Source organism: Rhinatrema bivittatum, chromosome 8 (genome assembly GCF_901001135.1).
Source record: "Rhinatrema bivittatum chromosome 8, aRhiBiv1.1, whole genome shotgun sequence".
Taxonomy (NCBI): Eukaryota; Metazoa; Chordata; class Amphibia; order Gymnophiona; family Rhinatrematidae; genus Rhinatrema; species Rhinatrema bivittatum.
Genome location: NC_042622.1, coordinates 180,921,197 through 180,943,980, shown reverse-complemented (window position 1 = coordinate 180,943,980; position 22,784 = coordinate 180,921,197). Strand labels below are relative to the sequence as shown.

The 22,784-nt window shown below is 43.3% G+C and overlaps 2 long non-coding RNA genes and 1 other non-coding gene across 3 annotated transcripts in view; 1 reads left to right on the top strand and 2 right to left on the bottom strand.

Moving 5' to 3' along the window:
• The window catches only part of LOC115097215, a 38,892-nt gene extending 16,404 nt beyond the window's left edge, over positions 1-22,488 (bottom strand). The window contains exons 1-2 of the long non-coding RNA XR_003858237.1: positions 16,980-22,488; positions 15,374-15,442 (exon numbers count right to left, since the gene is read on the bottom strand). This is a non-coding gene — a long non-coding RNA (uncharacterized LOC115097215). The remainder of the gene's footprint in view (positions 1-15,373; positions 15,443-16,979) is intronic.
• LOC115097214 overlaps positions 1-22,784 on the top strand; it is a 67,792-nt gene that overhangs the window by 27,886 nt on the left and 17,122 nt on the right. The gene's annotated exons all lie outside the window — the stretch shown is intronic.
• Positions 14,095-14,304, bottom strand: LOC115098406. Its single transcript, XR_003858498.1, has one exon. It is a non-coding gene; the product is annotated as a small nucleolar RNA U3 (small nucleolar RNA).

The window sequence follows — 22,784 nt, the reverse complement described above, 5'->3', positions numbered from 1 at the left end:
ACACACACACACTTAACTATTGGTGGCAGCTCCAGTACAGCGCTCCTTCCTACTGGTGACAATGGCTCCAGCATAGTGCTCCATTTTTTGGTGATATTGGGGCTGGTGCAACACCACTTTGGACCTCACACTGGCACTCTAGGTGGCTGCCTAGTTTGCCTAATGGAAGCACCGGCCCAGGACTTAGCAGGACAAATGGTGAGATTTGAAAATCCCAACATGATGATCAGCCCCCAAGTTAGCAGAGACATTCCAAGGCAGAGCCGGCTTTCCGGTTAAGTCAGCCAGCAAAATGCTGATTTTCAGCATTATCCAGCTAACACACAGGCCAATACAGTACAGTGCGCGCCGACGGAGCGCACTGTTAGCCTGCTATTGGATGCGCATTTTCCCTTACCCCTTATTCAGTAAGGGGAGGAAAACGCGCTAGTGTCCCTAGTGCCTCCTTTTCCCCATTTTTACCATGTCACCTAATTTAAATACAGAATTGCGCGCGCCGGGAAAGCGGGTATTCGTCCACTCTCCCACGGACTTTACTGAATCGGCCTGACAGAAGGATAACTTTAGGACAGCCAAAGAACTAGCCTAAAAGTAACTGGATAAACTTTTCTGGCTAGCTTTAATATAGCCGAGGATATTCAGCAGTGTGGGCGTGCTGCTGAATATCTCTGCAAAGTTAGCCGGATCCATTTATCTGCTAGCAGCCAGAGGCTGAATATGGACCTCATAATGTCCAATAAATTCAGTCTACGGGTGAAATGAATGAACAGAGAGTTGTCAAAGACTGGGAGTAACTAAGCACTGTCTGCAGGATGAAACCTGACTGCCGCTATCTCCCGCACCATATCCCATTCACGACAGTTTCTCAAGTGTTCATGCCCTGGTGGCAATAATCATGAGACCCTGTCCTGACTGTCTGCTGTCCACACTGTTGTCCAGTTTGCAGTGCAGACCGATCACAGGGTCAGACTGAGTGCACATCCCAACAGCTGAAAGGTGCATGGGTACGGCTCTTGCCAAGGCCACTTCCTTTCCCTCTGTATGGTTTGCATGTGTTCAGCTTCCTAAAATATTCTGAGTGATGCTGGGGGACACTTCCCAAATGCTCTCTTTCAAAGCCAGGCAGGATCACATTTTCTTGTCCTTATATTATTTTGATAATCCTTGTTATTTTTAAACTCAATTTTAAAAATAACCAAACAATATTTGGCCAGAAGGAGCACAGTTCAACCCCCCTGCCCCTGAATTAAGGGCTTTTTCCTCCTCAGCCAGAGGATGGACAGAGCCCCGCGGAGCCCCAGGAGATAAGCAAAGCTGAATAGATCTCTGCTGCCCATGAGGGATCTCTCCTTACTCTGCTAATAGGTAGAGGGTGACCAGAGAGCTCCAGGCCTGCTTTTCTCCCCATTGCATTTGGGGAGATGTAGTTCTCATTTCCCGGTTGGATTCCTCTACGTGAAGCAGGAGCTGCCTCTCTGTGGGGAGGGATGGGGACTGAATCTTGTTGTCAGAAGATTGGCATGCTTCAATAATTTCTGCAACACAGAGCAGCTAAGCATTTTCTTTAAAGGCTGCCAGGGAGGCAAGGGTCAGTGGCTGGGCTTGTAATGTTGGTATGCAAAGATTTTATAAAAGAACAAAAAAAAAAGGCAAATAACAAATGAGCAGAGCACATCAGGCTCAGGAAACCTCATTTTACTATCCTCATATACAGGGTTGTTGTTTTTTGTTGGGTTTTTTTTTTTTTATTGATGATTGTTTAGCGATGAAGGTGAGATGGGACCAGAAATGAAGGCATGCAGCAGGTGGAGGTGAGTGCTTCCTCTCCACAGCACTGCCAATGCACCTCACTCCTGACTCTCAGAACCCTCTGCTACTCCCAGAGCTGTCTGCATACCTCAGTCCTGACCTGTGATGACCTGGGTTTCTTCAGTCCTGTACCTCTTATACAGCTCTGCTGCCAGTACATCTCAAGCTTGATCTACCCTACCAATAGGCAGGATAGGCATAGCAGCATAGTAATGACTGCAGAAAAAGACCAAATGATCCATCCAGTCCGCCCAGCAAGTTTCTTATAGCAGTAACTGCCGCTCTGTGCCGATTACCTTATGGGTAGCTGCCCTGGGGAGGGAGGAGATGAGGTGGGGGGGGGGCCGCTGCTCTGCCTGGGTGCTCAGCCATGGGGGAGGGGGGTCAGGCCATGGAGCACCAGCTCAGTGCCAACAGTTTTCATTTTATTTATTTATTTTTAACTTTTATATACTGACATTCTTGCATTAAATGCAAATCATGCTGGTTTACAGTGAAACAGAAAAAGCAGGAAAAAATTCCTTAGTCGAATACAATGAAACAGCTTAGTTAACAAAGGAAACATAAAAATAAATTTTTACATATACACAAAGGTTTGCACGAAGGGGTGCACAAAGGGGAGAGCCCCTTTGTCGCACCCCTTTGGCGCGCGACTCCCGGCACGCGACGCCTGGTGTTGAGGCTGTCTTAACTGTCCGATGTTAGTGACGTCATGGGGGGGCGGGTCTAATGATCGCAGCACTTACATCGCTGCTTCTTTCCAGTTCCAGGTGAAGATCAAGCTGTTTCCTTCACTTCCCCTCCCATGTCTGTGGGGTGAGAAGCGCTGCAGGGTGCCCCTTGATGTTATCTGGCTTCCCACACGCAACGCCTGGTGTTGAGGCTGTCTTAACTTCATGACAACATTATCACAGGGGCCAGCGTAGGTCACTGAAGGGGGTCCCCGCCCGAGCCAGCCGTGACTTCCCAAGGGGGCAGACAGTTGTTCACATCCCTAAAGAGAGCCGAGGGTACAAATTCACCAATCGCCCCCTCCCCGACTATTCTAGCTCATTGCTGTTATGGCCATTTCCATTTTCTTAAAATGTCCCCCTGAATCCTCTCTTCAGTTGTCTGTGCTGTATTCACACTTTGCATGAATCCCAGCAATGCCTGCATTGTGGGGGGGGGGGTTCCGGAGATGATCAACACAGCAAAGCGTTCCCCGATCGATCGATTTCACTGTTTGATGGTGAGGAGTGGCCTAAGTAGGAGGGGCTCTGCCAGCCACTTAGCCACTCCTGCATCTTTTCACTTTCAGTTCAGGGCGGGGATCTGGGGACAGGAGCCTTCATTCACAACTACCCCCCCCCCCCGGGGGAATTTTTCCTCCTGTTTTATGTCTAACACCCCCCCCCCCCCCCACACACACACACACACAGACACACAGACAGACACACAGACAGACACACAGACAGACACACAGACAGACACACACTTCAGTGACAGTCCCCGGCTGGGGCCAGGCTTCAGGACTCCTTGCAGAGCCCTAGGTGTCACCCGTTGCACAGTGACCCTGGCTCCCTCTCCCCGCACCCCTCCACCTGGGCGGCTGTGAACGCTGGCTCCGCAGCCTCCCTGAGCCAGGAATGGAACCCAGATCGATGCGCTTGGCACAGCACTGCCAGCCTGCCTTTTTGTTTGTTTCATCAAACACATTGTGAAAAGAAAAAAAAAGAAAAAGAAAATATATTTTTTACTACATCTACTTGCTTTCAAAGCTGAGCAGATTAAACTGAGATCGCGTTGATGACTGGGAGGGAGGACAGGGAGCTGGGTCAGGACCGGCGTCCGGGCTCACGATCTCCCGTGAAGAGGGTGGCCCGTCCCTGGATCTTTCAGAAAGCAGGTGCTGGGGGGGATTGCCTGTTTCAGTACAGACTGATGGGCTTCACGGAGCAAGCACGCAGGCTCTTTATCCCCATCCGCAATCTGCGGTTTACACAGAGGAATGCGTTCGGGGGGGTCAGAAAGATGCCAAGCAAATAAATTTGACACAGGAATAGTCAGCTTAGTGAAACTAACTGCTTTTTTTTTATTCTTCATTTTCATTTCTTGCCTCCAGTCTCATTTCTGACCCTTCAAAGCTTGGGGGGGTTGGGGGGGGGAGTGGGAGGGGGTAATTTAGGGGAGTTCCAGAATTTGCAAGTCTGGGAATTTTCTGGACATGCTGCTCTTCTCTCTCCAGCTCTGGACTGGGAATGGAGGATCCTGAGACCACCAGCGGTAACCCCCCAGGCGCCTGTTTCATTTATTTCCATTTCCCACTGCAGCAACAGCAAACTTACAGGCCGATACAGTACAGTGCGCTCCGGTGCGGCCAATTCCCCCCCCCCCCCCCCCCCGAAACTAATAGCGCCCGCAACATGCAAATGAACGTTGATGGCCCTATTAGTTATTCCGGCGCGATACAGAAAGTAAAATGTGCAGCCAAGCTGCAGCCTACCCAAAGGTAGGCGTTAATTTCTGCCGGCACCGGGAAAGTATTGTGTATACCCTCCGACTTAATATCATAACGATATTAAGTCGGAGGCCCCAAAATTTTAAAAAAATTTTAAATTTAAAAAAAATAAATTTTAAATCGGCCGGTGGCCCGCGGGTTGAAAGACAGACACCCAATTATGCCGGCGTCCGTTTTCCGAACCCGTGGCTGTCAGCGGTAAAATTGAGTGTCGGCTGTCAAACCCGCTGACAGCAGCCGCTCCTGTCAAAAAGGAGGCGCTAGGGATGCGCTAGTGTCCCTAGCACCTCCTTTTACTATGGGCCCTCATTTGCATATTGGATCACGCGCCCAGGAGAGTGGCCTGGGCGCGCGTCAGGAGAGCGGGCGCTCGCCTCGGAGTGCCGGCTCTCCCGCAAATTTTACTGTATCAGCCTGTATGTCATGAAGTAGGCTGGAGAGGGGCTTGCACTCTGAGGGTTTGCCTACAGTAGAGCTGGCAGTTAAAAAGATTATTTATTTAGTTGGTGTCATACAAGAAATAGCTGCTCCAAAGAGCTTACAATACAGTTGGTACTGTCATGGCACATTCTAGAGCTAAGCCACTCCTGCAATCTTCATGAGAACATAAGAAATTCCATGTTGGGTCAGAGCAAGGTCAATCAAGCAGAGCATTTTGTCACCAACAGTGGCCAGTCCAGGTCACAGTTACCCTGCAGATCCCATAAACTAGATCTGTTTCTTGTTGCTCACTCCCAAGAAGAGAAATAGCTTTCTTTAGTCCACCTGGTTGGCTAATAATGTTTTATGGTCTTTACCTCCAGATACTTGTCCAAACCTTTTTTAAACCCCGCTATGTTAATCACCTTGATCACGCTTCTGGCAACAGATCCCACAGTTTGATAGTGCAGTGAGTGAAAACAAAATACTATCTGTGATTTGCCTGTTTTAGTATTATTTGACAGGGTAAATAACCGTCCTTTGTTTAACCATTGCACTCCACTCTTGAGTTTATAAACTTCTATCCTGTCCCCTCTCAGCCGTCTCTTTTCCAAGCTGAAGAGCCCTAACCTGCGTAGCCTCTCATCACGGGAGAGATATTTCATCTCCTTTATCATTTTTTGTCACCTCTTCTGCACCTTTTCTAGTCCCACTGTGTCTTTTTTGAGACCAAAACTGCACAAAACTGCAGTCTTACTATGGCTTCATTCAGAGGCAATATGATATTTTCCGTTTTATTTTCCATTCTGTTTGCTTTTTTGACCACCACCACCATACATTAAGGCTGAGCTAAAGAGTGCAATGTATTATCCACAAGGACTCCAATGTCCTTTTCCTGGGTGGTGACTCCCAATGCAGAACGCAGCATCGTGTACCTGTAGTTGAGATTATTTTTCCCTACGTGCATCACTTTGCACTTTTCCACATTAAATTTCATCTGCCATTCAGATGCCTGCTCTCCTAATCTCACAAGGTCATTCTGAAGTTCCTCGCAGTATGCTGCTGTTTTAAGAACTTTGAATATTTTGTGTCATCTGCAAATCTGATCACCTCACTCATTGTTCCCTGTCCCAGTACCAGTACCTGTGGTACTGCACCAATGACCTTTCTCCATTTGGAAAACTGACCTTTTAGACCTACTTTCTGTTTCCTGACTTTTAACCAGTTCACCAGTCCACAATAGGACATTGCCTCCAATCCCATTACTTTTCAATTTCCTGAAGAGTCTCTCATGGGGGACTTGTCAAATGCCTTCTGATTATCCAGATACACTATATCAAACTACTCACCTTTATCTATAGGTTTATTTATATTTTCAAAAAATTCAAAAAAAAATTGGTAACGCTAGACTTCTTTTTACTAAAATATGTTGACTCTTCCCCATCAAGCCTCATCTATCTGTATTGCCAATGATTTTTAAGAAAGGCTTCTACCATTTTGCCTGGCACAAACATCAGGCCCACCAATCTATAGTTTCCCACTTCACCTCTGGAGCCCTTTTTAAAAATCTGCATTATATTGGCCACCCCCCAATCTTCAAGTATTGTGGCTGTTTTAAATGATAGGTTATAAATTACTTGTAACAGGTTTGTAAGTTCATGCCTGAGGTTTTTATTTAAGGACCCTGGGGTGGATTCCATCTGGTCCTGGTGATTTGTTACTCTTTAGTTTAGGACAGGCCACACCCTGTTCTCTTATGCACAGGAACTCCCAATTTTCTATCTGTGACTGCTGCACATGATTTTGCCACAGAGGCCAAAATTCTAGATTAATTTTGGCAGTTCTGCCTTTTCAGAGTTTTGCATTTTTCAATCATTTTGAGTTTCATCCAAGGACTATTACTCGCAGAACACAGGGGGAGGGCTTCCACCACAATCAGAACCTTTCAGCTATGGCCCCATGAGCCTTCATTTGCAACTCCTCAATGTATTTCCTCCTATTTCATATCCTCCTCCTACTCAGCTCAGCCATCGCAGTGACTGTCCATGGCCAGAGGCCACAGAACATGGCTCCCTTTGGAGACGTGTACATGAACACCCAAGTCCAGGCAGCAGGTGTCACTGTTAAGCAATGGCTGAAAATACCTTCCCTCAGGGGCTGCAAATGCTGCCACCGCAGCATCCTCAGCCCTGGCCAACTCAGGGAACAGATGACCCGACCCTGGATTCAAAAGGAATTGACTTAAAAAATAGGTAAATGTGTTAAAGCAGGGCTTCCCAAACCTGTCCTGGGGACCCCACAGCCAGTCGGGTTTTCAGGATAGCCACAATGAATATGCATGAGATAAATTTGCATATTCTGAGTCTCCATGGTATGCAAATGTATCTCATGCATATTCATTGTTATATCCTGAAAACCCGACTGGCTGTGGGGTCCCCAGGACAGGTTTGGGAAGCCCTGTGTTAAAGGAATCATCAAGATTTTGGCAAGTTTCAAATCTGCTGCATAGATGTAGGTAACATTTCTCCAGCCACTGGTGTAAGCAAAGCCATTTTCAGAATGTCTGGACTAAGGGCCTGCGATACTTTAGGAAATGAGGGGCGGGGACCCGAAACGGGGGGCGGGCCTGCGTCGGTTTCGCACCCAATAGCGCCACCATAGGAGGTGTAGCTATTGGGAGCGAACGCGGACGCGAAAAGGGCCTTACCTTTTCATCGTCCGCGGCGGCTTCGCAGAGTCGGTCCCGGTGACGCCCCGACTCCTCCTCTTCCGGGGCCGACTCCGCCCCCATTTTGGTATCGCACGCGAAAAGGGACATTTCGCATGCGAAACGTCCCTTACCGCGTGCGATACATTTAGAAAATAAGGCCCTAAGATCACATGAATTTTATTCCCACATTGTTTAAAAGTTCATAAATTAACCACAAGCTGAGGCACCTAACACCTAAAATCACTAACCAGGGATGATGACAAACAGGGCTGCCTCACCAGTAATGTAATATATACACGTTTTAACACATCACTTAAACATATCCTGAGATATTTTGTCCCACTGAGCTCCTTCCATGATCTGATATCTTTTAGTGAACCAACATAAGAATTATTCGAAGATGGCGATGCACATGAACTTTCAAGATTATATAGGCAACAAATGTAACATCTGAAGAGGTGGTCTCGAAAGCTTAGGTAACGCATCATTTTTGGCTGATTTTTCTTCTGCCAAAGCGTCCAGGACCAATATGGCTACTAGAACTTTGAAGAAGACTGTACAAACGCATCAAGAATGGTTTTGGATGGCTGTTTTGCAAAGCAAAACGTAATCAAAGGATTATGGGCCTCTTAACATTCATAGTCCGCCTTATTTCTAAGTCTGCTCTCTGGCAGCACAAGGAGAAAACCCACAGTGTTCTCCAATAACTCACCCACGGGTTCAGTCAACCAAGGACATATGATTTAACAACATTTGTCTCTGTTTTCTTTCTTCTATGGCAGGGATGGCTCACAAAGATGTTAATTTGTCATTGGCAGTTTTTGACTCTCAGCCTGCAACTAAAGAAACCAATTCCAATACTTTTTTTTTTATTTGTTTAGTTTTTCACTGAAGATAACAGCACTTTCTGCAGCTTGAGAGCAGCAATGGCCAGTTTAGTGACTCCAAACAGAAAAATGTGTGAAATTCAGTTTGCTGGGCTCTGTTTTTATCAAGCGGAACCGCTCTTAGAGAAACATTCCATTTCACAAGCTGTAATGGCTTTACTGTGTGCTGCCGCATTAATGAGCTGCTAGCTCGGCCTAATCAGCAGGAAGCCATGCAGATAATTGCCTGAATTTTTAATTCAGGGTTATGATAGGGGAATCAAAGTCACACTGCAGTTGCTGAGGTTGCCTCCAGTTCCAGACCATTGACTTTTGCAATTTTCTTTGATTTCTTCCCCACCCCACTCTACTTCAGTGGCCTGGTGGAGACCCTGTGAGTTTCAGGGCCTGAGGCCTCGGGCCCGAGGCCTCCGTCAAGGGAGAGAGTCTCCCTTTCCATCATGTTCAAGGCATCGTGCAGCTGTTGCCAGGCAAGGTTCTGGGAGAGTGAGTCTGCCACTGGTCACTGGGCCTTCACAGATTGATTCCTCCATGCAAATGAGTTGACAACAGGAAATTTGTCCGAGAAAGAGGATCCCAGTTCGATTTATGTTCTGCTTCATATTCCTCAACCTTACTGTCTCAATAGGAAGGGGAAAATTGAAAAAAAAAAAAGAGTTCCAAGCATTTGTAATTCTCTTGAGGTGGGGGTCAGTCTCAGGACCACTTAGGTGAACCTGTCAGTTGTGGGAAAAGCAAGTGTTTTGCTACAAATGTGGTTCAAAAGAGGATTTTGTCTCAGCTAAGGTGCTGCATTGATCACTAGAATAAACCAAACTCTACCACCAGTTGGAACCCCTGGTTACACATAGCCAACAAAATGATATTCTAATGCCAGAATTCTGCAAAAGCAAAACACAGAATCATCCCTCCAGAGTCATGTATGTATCTTTTATTTATTTGTTTCACCTTGCCAAACTTAAAATCAAAGCATCTAACAGAATAAAAATATAAAATAAAAAATAGAATCCATGTATAATAAACCATAATTACAATTATCATTCAACCACAAACAGACCCTAAACAAATAAACACTAAAAACATGGGTTCTGAATACTAAAATCATCAAGAAATACCAGCAAAATAACAAATATAGTCTAAGAACATCATAAACCACATATGATTACAAATTTAAACATTTATAAAACCAATACTCCAAGAATCAGGTATGTTCTAGTAGAGATTTCTAAGGATTTCCAATTTAATAAATAACCTTAATACAGTTCTGGCAAAGATTTCACAATCCTTACAGCCAATAAGTAACCTAAAACAAGAAAGAACATAAAAATCCACACACAATAAAAATCTGAAGCCAAGGGATAAAATAACTATTGAGGATCAAAAGACTGGTTAACAACTCAAGTCTTTGTTAATTTTCTAAAGGCCAGGTAATCGTTTTCTAAATGAACATTCAATGGCTCTGATTCCACAGAATGGGAGCAATATATGAAAAAGTCCAGTTGCACATTCCAGCCAATTTCATTTCACCCGCCGATGGAATACAAAGCTGGGCCTTAAGGACAATGCCAGATCATTGGGAGACAGTGAAGTTCTTTTGAAATAGGACTAGCTCTGTCCCTATATAATCATAACTGAATGTAACTCAAGCTGCGCTATTCTGAATCACTTCTAACTTATGCACAGGTTTGAATGGGAGACTAATATACAGTGCATTACAGTGATCTAGAGGTGATAAAACTAAGGCACCCATCACTGTTTTTAGATCCGAAATTAACAGGAAATTAACAGGAAAGTAACAGCCGAACTTCTGGGAGTGGGGGAAAATAAAGTTTAGATATACCTATGCATTGATTCATTTTTTACCATAATGCAATAACTAGCTCTTCTCAAATTGAAATGCAGTTTGAAAGTGCAGACTTTATTTGGGATATTAGATCCCTTTGATCACTTTGGCATCTTATGCTGGTGGATGGACCATTTGATAATTTGATTACGTATCTCTTCTGATGACAGAAGCTGAGCCGAACTCAAAGATACAAGCCCAGTGAACAAATACTTAATGCTCCATGATTTCAAGTGAGAGCCGAGCTTGGTCCTTACTTACCCTCCAGCCTGTTTCACTAGCCTGGCCTAGGGGCACTGCTCGTGTGTTGGACCACGGATCCAAAGCAGCAGGAGACTGCAAACGTGTTGCCCTATCACGGTTCCTCCCAAGTCCTATCCACACACATATGCACTTTAAAACAGTACTTACTAGAAAAGTGAGATTGAGGTAAGCTAGCAGTTTGTCAAAGCCGAACATTTGTGACAAAATATATTTCTTAGTAATGAGAACCTACGGTGTTAATGGGAAAGGGCGACTCTGTGCCATCGTAAGGTTCTCGCTGTATCCTGGTTTTCTAACTCGCATGCCCGTCACAGCGCTCCCTGGACTTTGTCTCGCTCCCAGCCCTGGACTGCTCCACATTCAGACCCTTAGCGATGCAAGGAAAAGCAGGATCAGCTTAAATTAGGACGTTTGTTTCCACCTTGTTCTTTATTTCATTTCCTATTTTTCTTAAGGTTATTTTCATTATGGAATTTTGTTTATTTTTATTTTTTTGTCATTTTGAATGGGAAATGACACAAAAGAAGAGATAACCAGGAGAATAAACACTGATGTACCACACTAAATCCAACTCAAATATGTACACCCTGGGTGCAACAAACAGAATTTTTTCTCTCATTAGTTAGACCTCATACATAGGCACCTTATAATGCTAAATAGCATGATAGTCAATGCACCAAAAAGTATAATCACAGGTCAAGTAATGAAAATTTTTTTATGCTTCAGTGCAAACCTTGAACACCAATTAGTGAAAGTTAAAAAGAGTCATATACATAATTTTCTTCAGTTTTTCAAAGTTCAAAAAAATTCCACTTAGCTTGATAGCTTGGTAGCGCGAAGAAACGCCATACTCCCATCGTGTAAGAGGCTCAAATTGTTAAAGCCCGACACGGACCCGTGTTTCGGCTGTGCCTTCGTCAGGGGGCCGAAATAAGCTGTAAATAGTAACAAAAGTATTTTTCAGTCAAATATCAATGTTGTATATATACTTGCAATAGATGTCCAACGATGTGATACCAACACATTGTGAAACGGCTTCTCTTGCCGACCTGCCGGTAGTGCGTTTCCTCACCGGAGGGGCCGCAATCGCGCCATTTTTTAAAGGGAACCCAGCCAATGCAAAATTGCCACGTAAGGTGATATTGACGTCACTGGTTGCTAACAACAGATCAGACCTTTAAATGATGGAATACCATTCCACTGACATATTAAGGCCGTTAGGATGTACTGAATTCAGATTAAAAATCCATTGTTGCTCCCTAAAATTAAGGAGATGTTGTGGATCACCCCCCCTCCCTGATAGATGGATATGATCTATCACTCGCCATTTTAGATCCACAAAGCTATGATTTTCCACCAAACAATGTGCAACAATAGGTGCTTGGATCTTTCCTGTCAAAAGACAGCTACGGTGTTCAATAAGCCTAGTACGGATAGAGCGTTTTGTACGACCAACATAGATCTTATTGCAAGGACAAACGATGATATAAATCACAGATGAAGTAAGACAGTTAGAGTGGACAAGTGCCGTGCGGATTTTCCCTGTATTATCCGTCCATGTAGGACCAATTAAAGTCTGAGGACAAAGAGAACATCTATTGCAGGGCCAATGTCCAGGTGGCAAATCAGATTGAATATTATTATACTGTGGTAAAAATGAATGTGTCAGTTTATCTTTTACATTTTTAGCCCGGAATTTCCTCTGGTCTGTACATTGAGATTTTCCACAAAATCGTCGAATATTGCATTCATCATCTGCAACAACTGGCATATCTTGAAGATTCATCCTATTTTCACCACTTTTCCTTTGATCTCATACAGCCAGGGTAAAAATTTAAAAGATATACTGACACATTCATTTTTACCACAGGATAATAATATTCAATCTGATTTGCCACCTGGACATTGGCCCTGCAATAGATGTTCTCTTTGTCCTCAGACTTTAATTGGTCCTACATGGACGGATAATACAGGGAAAATCCGCACGGCACTTATCCACGCTAACTGTCTTACTTCATCTGTGATTTATATCATCGTTTGTCCTTGCAATAAGATCTATGTTGGTCGTACAAAACGCTCTATCCGTACTAGGCTTATTGAACACCGTAGCTGTCTTTTGACAGGAAAGATCCAAGCACCTATTGTTGCACATTGTTTGGTGGAAAATCATAGCTTTGTGGATCTAAAATGGCGAGTGATAGATCATATCCATCTATCAGGGAGGGGGGGGGGGTGATCCACAACATCTCCTTAATTTTAGGGAGCAACAATGGATTTTTAATCTGAATTCAGTACATCCTAACGGCCTTAATATGTCAGTGGAATGGTATTCCATCATTTAAAGGTCTGATCTGTTGTTAGCAACCAGTGACGTCAATATCACCTTACGTGGCAATTTTGCATTGGCTGGGTTCCCTTTAAAAAATGGCGCGATTGCGGCCCCTCCGGTGAGGAATCGCACTACCGGCAGGTCGGCAAGAGAAGCCGTTTCACAATGTGTTGGTATCACATCGTTGGACATCTATTGCAAGTATATATACAACATTGATATTTGACTGAAAAATACTTTTGTTACTATTTACAGCTTATTTCGGCCCCCTAACGAAGGCACAGCCGAAACACGGGCCCGTGTCGGGCTTTAACAATTTGAGCCTCTTACACGATGGGAGTATGGCGTTTCTTCGCGCTACCAAGCTATCAAGCTAAGTTTTGCACTGAAACATAAAAAGATTTTCATTACTTGACCTATGATTATACTGGCGCATTGACTATCATGCTATTTAGCATTATAAGGTGCCTATGTATGAGGTCTAACTAATGAGAGAAAAAATTCTGTTTGTTGCACCCAGGGTGTACATATTTGAGTTTGATTTAGTGTGGTACATCAGTGTTTATTCTCCTGGTTATCAATACGGCTGACACCACCATCCTAATTGTTTGAGAGAAGTGTTGTGACAAAAGAAGAGATGTCATGATTTCCTTGTTGTTTACAAACAACAGCGCATCGCTAATATAAAATGTCAGAGGACACAGAGTTAAGTCAAGAGCAATAAAAGTTTGGGAGGCCTTACTTAGGGGTGGGCTGGGGTGGGGGAAAGAGCCCGGGGTCCTTTACTGACAGTTAAGGGAGAGGTCAGGGGGCCGGAGTGCAGAGAATATTGGGATCTACATTGGGGAAGTGTAGGTAACTTTTAGCATTACTGTGGGTGTGGGTGTGTGTGTGTGTGTATGGGAGGGGAAGGTTTAATGCATATTATATTGCTTAACATGATTTGCATTAACCTTATTTTAATATTAAGGATCTACTTTGCATGCCAAGTTTTGGGGAGGGGGTTTTGTGTGTTAGTCCACGTAAACATTAACATGGACTAACACACAAGTGCATAAATCCTAACACAGTATTAACACACATTACAACATGTTTAATGCCCATTAATGCGTTAACCTTAATGCACTTCAGTACAGTGCCCCCAGGTCACTTCAGGATAGGCACAAGGATATAGCATTTTATCTATAAGTAAGAGTGGCAAACTAGATGAGAGCAGAGAAGGACCAATTGGTCCATCCAGTGCCCAGTCATCTTCCTCTCTCATTCTCTACCATGCTGGATAAATCTTCATACTTAAACCAACCCCAGCTCCCCTCCCATGTAAAAAAAAACACAGTTTGTATTATTTTCCTCCAGCCCACCCCCAGATGGAAAGAGGAATGCTCATCAGTAATTGACAGCAGCTTCGTAATGGCAGCACAGTCAGCATGCTTCCCACTTAGAAGAGAATACTCCACCTCTTCCTTGGGTTAGCAAGATTACTCTCATGCGCATTTCTCCAGTCACAAACTATAGCTATGAGATCCCTGAAAGTGGAGTCTGTTAGACATGCACAGCCCTAAACATGTAAGTAAAATGTAGTCATTGTATTTAATGTATATTGTTGATGAAATCATGGAAACAAAATGGCTGTCTCCATGCTTTACTGGATTACATATTACATATGTGATTGAAAAATGGAAAAGTATGTTTATTTATGTTTACAAATTTGAAATGACTATTGTCTTGTGCAAGAGATAAGATTATAGCCTGAACAGACTTTACTTCTTCTTTAATGCCATAATCAACCACTGTGCTCCAATTGTATCACATGTGCTAATGGAAACGTTATGGGTGAATTCACTTCCTGCAGCCTGAATTTATTTTAGGTATTGTATATACTTTTTCTTCACTCCTGTAACTACTGCCAGAAGGCAGTATTGGGTAGACAATAATCAGCCTATTCATCCAAATTAACATTTTCTGGTGACGTTTCAGATGTTCTGCCATTGCAAAACAAGGTGGCCACCCAAGCGTCACATTCTTTTCCTACAGTCGGGGAAAAAGGAATCAACAGGTTCCTCTTCTCTGCAAATGTACTGTGGTGCATGTCTCAGACATGAAGTAATGAGGCCATTCAACTATGCAGATAAATTAGATATTAAGCTTTTACCTCAGATAAAAAGGACTGATAACAGCGGATCATTTAGGCTTGAATTCTTCCCGGAACTGCGGAGGAGGGAGGGGGCATCCCAAATATGAAGGAAGGCTATTTGCCCCCCCCCCACCCCACCCCAAATCCAACTTTTCAGTAATGAATAGAAGGAGAAAAAGCAAAGACAGGAACATGGAGTCAAAGAAAGAGACAAGGTGAGGATGCAGGAGGTCGTCTAACTCTTAGGGAATTTACAACATGCTTTTCATTCCAGTTAACAGACATTTATCCTTCAGAGAATAAAACATAGATAGAGGCCAATATCTACAAAGATGGAGGATCTGCAACTAGCAAAGGTGTGAGTCACGCAGCTCAGCTGCTATCCTAGAACTTTAGGCACGGTGGGAAAGGGAAGAGTCAGGGCTGAGGCTTCCATTAGGGCAACCTAGAGCACCAAAATCTGAAAATCTTGCCTACCTGCTGCTTTTGTTGCTTTCTATATCCTTTTCTTTGGAAATCACCACATGTTCTCTTCATTCTCTGTGCCTGTGGAGGGGTGGGGATTATGTGTATTGGTGAGAGGCTGGGACTAGGAGTGAGAAGCACTTTCACTCAGAGCCTTAATATTTTATTTATTTAGTTATTTAAAAACAATTTGATATCCTGCGTGATCCGACATTCACAGCGGGTAACCACTGCACATGCATAATAAATGTACATGAAGTAAAATATTCACTAACAGTGCACAGTGAACTAAATATTACAAATATATAGCAACATTATAAGTCACAAATCATAAGTCACCTTCTCCAGGGCTATACTACAACTCAAATCTTCTGATTATGATAGCTGTTAATATCAAAACAATTACAAAATGGGGCAGATTTTAAAAGTCCTGCGCACGTAAATCCAGCTGGATTTACGCGTGTAGTGGGGTTACACGCCGGGCCTATTTTCAAAAGGCCCGGCGATGCGCATAAAGCCCTGGAATGCGTGTAAGTCCCAAGGCTTGCAAAAAGGGGCGGTCCGGGGGCGGGGCGGAGCCAGAGGCCTCCGACACAGTGGCCATTTGCCGCTGTGTTGGAGGATCACGTGCCGGCAGGCTGCCGGCACACGCAATCTGCACCTGCTTCCAGGCAGGCGCAAAATGTTTGATAAGAATTTGAGGGGGGGGTAGAGTAGGGCTGGGGGGGAAAGGTTAGGGGAAGGGGTAGGAAGTTTAGGTTAGGGGGAAGGGAAGTTCCCTTCCAGGCAGCTCTGATTTCGGAGCAGCCTGTTCGGAACAGCCTGGGAGGGAACGGGGGAAGCCCGCGGGGGTCAGCGCACTCAAGGTGCACTAATGTGCACCCCCTTGCACGCGCCAACCCCCGATTTTATAATTTGGGTGCGCCTTCGCCCGCAAGTTATAAAATCGGGCATACAGGTGTGCACGCTGGTTTGAAAATCTATCCCAAAGCTTGTAAAAGTCCTCAAAATCAAGATATGGCTTCAGTCTTCATAATATATGCAACTTATAGAAGGCACTTTTTATGACTGCGTTAATTTGAAGTTGAAGCGAAAAGTCGGACTCAAGCAGTGTCCCTACATTATGTATCTTATAGGATACAGGGGTGACCTATTCCTCACACTGAAATGAGGTTGGGAAATCCAACATGGGGAGTCTTCTCAGAATGATCAGCTCAGTTTTTCCAGCATTCAACAGTCATCCAGGGCTTGCGTGAACATAGATATTAACACTTACCCAGGGTGTTTAATCCCAAGGGCATGCAATCATATTTATAACCTCTGGGGCTTCTCCGGCTAGCCGACTTCTTCCCAGCTTGAGTCTTGATCCCTGGTGGAGGGATTCTTTCTATGGGGAGAGGCTCTCGTTTATGGCTCAGACAATGAAAGAAACGTTAAGTGTGTTGCCTTGGATGTATTTATAGCTGTGGCATCCTCTGGAGGGAAATGCTGAGAATAACCAAACAGGACCAGGTGCTGGGTATTAAGTAATAATTTACTGATTGGTTTAGGGCAAATAAAAGTCCATCTTTAAATAAATGTATAGTCACAGATGACATATTTACAGATAGAGTGTTACCTGTGAGTAGGTGTCCTTTCCTTTCAGCTCACTGGTTGAGCTTCCCATGGTGGCGTAAATTGGGTACTCAGAGCTCCCCAGTGACTTATCCAGGATTCCTAGGTCAAGGGTCCCCTCCTAGGATAGTAAAAAGCCAACTTACAGTCCAGCATATTCCTGAACACCCAACCCCTGTGTCCTGGTCCCAAATTAGTGGAGATCCAGATGCGGTCTCCTCGCTCTTCCTTGACTCTATTAAGCTGCTCTGAAAGGGCGACTCCTCGGGTTGAAAGGTCTTTGGAAGAGAACCTGCTGATCCAGCCAGGCTCCCAGTGAAGAGGGGTGGCTTAAAACTTCTTCATAACAAAAAATGTATTTTCCTTCTTGAAAAAAACAGGATACATTTTGGCCATCAAAAATCTCACTCAGAAAGATCTGTCACTGGTCTTGCCCACCTATGGAGTAGAATGGTGCTCATGGATCTTCAGTCCTCTGGCTTGAGAGCCCTTTTGCCCCAAAGGGAAATCCAGCAAAAATCCATCTTACTGAACTAAATACTTAGGGATCCTCTGGCAGGCTGTGCACAGAGGCCAATCCCCTACAAAAAAGGGGGAACCTGATAAGGTAGGAGCCTCAGCAAGGAGGAAAATCCTTTATCTTGCTTCTCTGGTGTCTACTCTAAAATGAAACTAGCCACACCTTAAACCACAAAATGGCTGGTTATAAAGGGCCTGAGAAACCAATCCCAGCTACCCTCCAAGGAAAGAGGGCAACAGGTGCTGGATAACGCAATATGTTTTAGAAAAAGAAAGGAGAATTAAGGCATATGGTGATGGACAGACTCCTCTCCTTATGACAAAGAAATTGTGTTTAGAGGAAGGACACTGACTCATTCACAATTTGTTTCCATGAGCACTTATACACATAAGTAAGAAAGTATGTTACTACATCTGGCCACTAGGGTGAGCTCTTACCCTGTGGAAGCTGTGGCCAGCATAGTCAAAAGATATGAAGATCTTACTTAAAATCCAAAAACATATAGAAAATACTAATCAATACATATACACACTCCAAGGATCCATTTTCCTGTAAATTGAATAACAAAATTACTTTGGTTAAAAGCCAGCACTGCCACTGCTGGCAGACAGAAGGTGATGCCACCACCAGTAGGGTTGGAGTGGATTCTCTCACCATCCGTGGAACTGCAAGAAACATTTAGGACAAAATACATATCCCATGCCTCCCCTTAATTCCATTTCTGCCAGCAAGAGTCATAAAAGATCTTCCTAATCTCATTAGGTGTTCCCAATGGGGGAATACTGAATACATTCAAATACTTCATTAGACCTAGGGCAATGTTCTCCTTCTCCTTTCCATCACATAAGGTGTGACAGAAAATCCACATTACTACTTAATAGGACACAGAAATGTATTATATCTGCAGTAATAATCTATAATAAAGAAATAATTAGTGTGAAAGGTGTTGAATCTTATTAGGAGACTCCACTTGTAAATGAAATTAGTTGATCACAAAAATGGCAATAAATAAGTTAAGTGAAAATACGGAAAGTATATCTAACCCACTGTATACACATCAATATAAGTAACCAACAACAGGGGTAAAACAAATCTCATCAAATATCCTCATCAATAATTTCTGTTACAAAGATTTCTCAAAATTATACAGAATTGTACTAAAATTAAAAAAACAACCCATGAACTATACATGGTATACATATCTCAACTAACAAATTCTACAAAATAATCACATACAGACATATATATTCTCAAGGTGCACAATATCAATTATTTCTTTTTCCAAATGTAGATCAACTGCTCACAACTATCACTCATCCATCAATTCAACCCAAACATTCACATTCATATAAAATAAACCAAATAAAATGCCCCCAATATATCCACCCTCCAAACCTCAAACAAATTTTCCCCCGAACCTTTATACAAAATTCTCTTTGGAATTCTCTCACTCCCAGTATCTCAACCCTCTCACTCCCAGTATCTCAACTTCCCAAAAAGATCCTTTGTTTCACCCACTTGGGCTTCTTCAGGGGATAATATCATATACACAGCTTCACAATTTATAGTTAATTTCTTATTGCTGCTTCCTTATATGTTCGATAGCTTTCGTCCTCAGACACCATGAATCACATCCCTTACTTCACCCATACAGGCTAATTCAAAAGAATCCTTACTCCAACGATTCTAAAAAAAAACAAAGAAAATTCACAATTATTCCTCTATCACAAATCTTAAAGCAATATTACTTAAATAACCCTTTTCAATGTCATACTTATCCCAACATACCGCTGTCTCCAGCTCGCAATTCAAAAAAGGCTGTTCCATCTAATCCTCCAACTGATGCAATCTCACCCCATGCTGTTCTGTGTATACCTTACTGCAAAATTTATCGTGCACCTACAAATATATATATACACATACACTTATCCACATTTCCTAAAGAGCCTCAAAGTCCTACTTAATTAAGCATCGAGAAATAATTACCTTGTTTACCAGTGTGAAACCCGAATTCCTATTAAAACGCCGTACCATAATTTTCCAACATACGCTTAAAGACCAATGAACAACAATGCCACCATCCATATACATGCTTCGTCCTGCAGCCATCTTTAAATAATCCAATTGAACCAATCAGAAATCATCACTCCACCCCAAGACCCATTCAGCCAATCCTATCATGTCTTTTCAATTCCCATCCAGTACTACCTCATGTGAATTTAACCCTACTGTATCAAAACAATATGAAACTTCAGTAAAATGCCTATCACTCAATCTCCTTATTGATGAGGATATATGATGAGATTTTTTACCCTTGTTGTTGGTTACTTATAATAAATAAATCAAAACACCCATTTTTATAACTTTTCTAAATTGTTATAGACAACCATAGGGCAAGTTCAACAGTGCAATAACATGATAATAGCAGACTACATAAGTAGCAAATATCCAACTTTCATTTTATTAATTAGCAGCTTTAAATGTTTTGAAGGTCTCTCAAAATGAGTTATCCCCTCACCCTGAGGATGTTTGAAATTTCATCTTCACCCATGGAGGGCCAGTTTACAGTCTTTACTTTGCTTGCCTATCTTCACCCTCCCATGGAGGTCTGGCAACCAGTTCTGTAAACTCTTTAACTTTAGGCAACAGGCCAAATAGGAACAGTATCTGAAATAAAGCACAGATGCACAACATAACGGAAAATATGTCCCTTCAGAGGTGTCTGTTAAGTCTTTTGAAGTCAGCCCCACCTCCAAGGGCAATCGGCTCATCTACTGGAGAATCGTCCGACTTTGGCAGACTCAAGGACTCGTAGTGGTTGGAGTTAGGCTTCCTTACAGTAACTCCATTTGGCAAAATACAGTTCACTGCATATGAGCAATGATCCCCATCCTGGTGATGATAAACCATAGCATGCTGTAAATGTTCCTGCCCCACTGCAGGTCAACAACCTTGCGGTGAAGAGTCCGGTGATAATCTGGGTATTCCTTATGGTATTCCGGGATAACAGACTCTTTTACAATGATGTAGTTGGCATGTTCTACCAGCCAGGCATCCCGATTCTCCTCAATGAAGTTCATCACATGAACGGGCACATAAGGATACTGAAGCCTGAATATGGCCTGCATCCTGTGCTCCAGCAGCTGCTGGTTGTGGGAAACTTTGTGCAAGATGGGTCTCTCTCCCAAAAGGCTGGGGACAGCCCAGGATTGATCCCAGACCTCCGGTAGCAATGGTTGGTCTAAGAGGTCCTCTCCATTGAAAACTTCAGAAATTCCTGATGGCACAGTTACCTCTGAAGGCATAGGCCTTCTCCCGCTGGAGTAAGGTGAACTCTCTGACAGTGCAGAATCTCCTCCTGAGGAGACCCCAGAGCTGGATGGCAACACTGACACCTCCATGGCCATATCCAGCAATATTATCTGAAAGTCTTAGGGGCCTTCACCATTAGGTTGACGGTTGGGGTGACTACTCCGTAGAGCTGTTCAGCCTGATCTACAGTAATTGTGATGCTCTAATCCCTTCTTTTTGAAAAATCATAATTCGTGGAAGGCCCGATCAGCCCAATGACCCAGAACTTCCTGAAAGAAGATCCACAGATGGTGGATCCTACATCATGCTTCTCTTGTGTTTGCTCTAAAATGAAACTAGCCACACCTTAAACCACAAAATGGCTGGTTATAAAGGGCCTGAGTAACCAATCCCAGCTCCCCTCAGAGGGAGGAGGGCAAGAGGGGATGGATAGCTCAAGATGTTTTAGAAAAGAGAAATGGAACTCAGGCATATGGTGATGGACTGGGGGGGGGGGGGGTTCTGGTCACAGACTCACAGATTCTGTTGTTAGTGCCTCACTTATTGTAGTTGAGATTGAAACAAAGAACATACAATCTGTAGCCTACACCCAGATTGGCTAAAAGGTTACAGATGGGTTGCAGCTGGACATTGAATGACAGAACTAATAACGTAGATCCCTACAGAACCCTATTTTCAGTTAGATACATGATAATCAATTCTTACTTGCTGTGTACACCCAAAAAGAAACGAATTAAACCATTTCAATAGGATCCCTGAAATTGCAATTTCACGTAGGAGGCCTAGTGAGACTGAATGATTCACTGTATCAGTAGCAGCAGAGATATCTAATGAGATTAGAATATCCCACTGTCTCTTTGTGCCTCACTGTACACAAGGTGTGCATCTGTTCTTAGCTTTCTGGTGCCTGTAAATGTGAACACAATAACAATACTATAATTCATGTATTTTTCTGCAGGTTTGCCTAAGTATCTCTAAATCTGAAGCTAAGAGTGTAAAAGTCATTAAATGTCTCCTGGAGTCTTTGTAGGCTGAGATACCTTTTACAGGACTAACAAGAAAAGATGTTGTATGACATGTGCCTTCCAGACCTCAGCGGTCTCTTCTTGGAGCCTAGAATCTATAAAGACTCCAGTTTTCTTCAGGACCACTACAGCTACTGGAACTCCACTCTCCCAAGTTCTCCTGCATATTAAATCATTTGAGCTGTTGTTTCCACCCCAGAAATCAATGACTGCCTTCATTTTTCTATTCCACCATGAAAACCTGTTTGGCTTTCAAGCCTAGAGCATGGTGCAATCTCTGAGCACTTTTTGTTCCATTGTGGCATCAGACCTTCTCTAAATCTGCCTCCTTTATGCTTCTTTTGACCTTCCTGATTTTCAAGAAGGGAGGGATTTGTGTCTTTATGAGCCGCACGGCATTTGGGAATTTAAACAGTTTAATGGTGAGACGTGAGCTTAGAAAACTGACTATGAACGTGTTGTATTTTCCAGTGCATGCTGATAACTAGAAACTTCAAACAGGATGATGTATCATTGAACAATAAGCGCTAGAAATGCTTTGCAAAGCTTGAAGAAAGACGGCATTAATTATCCCAAGCTACAGAAAGCTGCACCAGGCCGATCTGTGTAACCTGTTCTCCTTCCAACGTAAAATATGGTGATGATTAGCGCCTCAATAAGAGATCTGATGTTTTCTACCTTCTCAAAGGGAAGTTTATAGATAAAAGTGAGCACAAGCCCCAAACACCGCATAAGGTAAATATGGATCCACCCATTGTAGCAAAGTAAGTGTCAGTAAGGTACCTTTGCAGAAGGAAGTGAGATGTAATGGATGATAAGGATTATAAGTTAATTGTTAATGATAAGTTCATTGAAATAACTATGATATAAAATAAGAGACATGAAACATTGTTTCAAAAAATAGGTAGGTAGAAATAAAGGTGAACAAATAAAGGTGGTATCTTTTTATTGG